General features: G+C 44.4%; 1 long non-coding RNA gene across 1 annotated transcript; it reads left to right on the top strand.

Annotated features, from left to right (window-relative positions):
- The first annotated feature begins 712 nt into the window (after positions 1 to 712).
- Positions 713 to 1,014, top strand: LOC143809841 (uncharacterized). The gene is made up of 3 exons (XR_013222482.1): positions 713 to 752; positions 832 to 892; positions 976 to 1,014. It is a non-coding gene; the product is annotated as an uncharacterized LOC143809841 (long non-coding RNA).
- The last annotated feature ends 486 nt before the right edge of the window (positions 1,015 to 1,500 follow it).

Here is a 1,500-nt window from a genome sequence, read left to right on the forward strand (position 1 = left end):
TGAGGCCTTTTGGATCCACACCCTCGACACACTGTCCCCAAAAGGATTAAACAGGGAATACGAACTGTCTGCTTTTACATAAATATGCTTTATGGTCCATGCTGATGGTATTTGTGCATATTGATACTTGTTTTTTTACCACTTTCTAACTCATGATCTTATTCTTTTTAGAACCGTCTCTACTAGATTGGATATATGGGCACGCTATCATCACCACCTATCATCTTGCTACTTCACTATGGACCTGATATGCCTCATTGATACTCGACCACATTTCTCTCCGGGGCACCATCATTTGTTTTTTGTATGACTGGTTCACCATCTATTCCTTTACAGGCGTTTCATCTCCACCAGTTAGCTACATCTAACATTACTCTCCCGATCCTCTATACATATGCGGCACCTCCTTATACGATCCCACCCGCTGTACTTCATTGTATTTCTTAGGTCACTCCCACGGCACTCCTCCATGCATACTTTGCGCAGCTGCACCACGCAATCTCCTCCCCTTCTATCTCCTCAGTGGGGATTAACATCGGTGGAACGCATACCGTTCCTTACACCTATACCGCCATCTTCTTCCGGTTTGCGCTCCAAGCCGCATCGTCACTTCCGGTACTGCGGTCCCGCCCTGCACAGTCCCGGCTCCTATTTGGGACACTACAAATGGACACAGGGGTCCCCCCCTCCTCAGACAAGCGGCGGATACCGCGTCTGAAGGAAGCACCCCTCTCCAATCGGCACTAACTCTGGTAAGACATTCACTCCCACTATCGGCGATATTTCACCTGCATTGCACCGATACTAACGTATGTTCCATTGTCCTCCCAGCTCTTAGGAGCCACGTACCACTTCAGGTACTCTCGCCCATGACTTAGATACCACAGCTAAGGTACCAACTCCTTTTTTCATCAGGCAACCTGATATCTCTCATATTGCCACTTTGTACAACCGCTCTATCTATTTTATTCACAGCATATATTACCCTCCTCATTTGTGCCATACGGGGTTCCTCTTATATGTAAGTACCTAACACATATCACTAACTTCTTACCACCATAATCCCTGACTTAACATCATTCTCTCCTCCTTGGCATATCGCGTTTTCATCACAGACCTTGGCCTGCAGCCCTTACTTCCTTACGCCTTACTGACCCCATAAGCCTACACTGGCACGGTATGTCTGATTTGCTCTTATGTATCACATGTTAACGCTCCATAGCACTCTTTTCAATTAATACCTGAGCTAAGATCACTTGCTACTTTCCACTGCAGACATTCTTTTTCCTCGTAGTGCAAATTTCTTTTGACCTCCACTTCAAGTGAACCCTATGTGTTTATTTGTCATGTTCATGTTGTTTATTGTACTGTACATACTTTATTTGTAGTTTTTTTTGTACTGGTTGTACTATTTTACTTTATCCTTTATCACATTGTAGTGACTGATGAAAGTCCACAATAGGACTGAAACGTTTCGAGTGCTACAAAATAAAACGTTAC

The sequence above is a fragment of the Ranitomeya variabilis genome, chromosome 2 (assembly GCF_051348905.1).
Source record: "Ranitomeya variabilis isolate aRanVar5 chromosome 2, aRanVar5.hap1, whole genome shotgun sequence".
NCBI lineage: Eukaryota > Metazoa > Chordata > Amphibia > Anura > Dendrobatidae > Ranitomeya > Ranitomeya variabilis.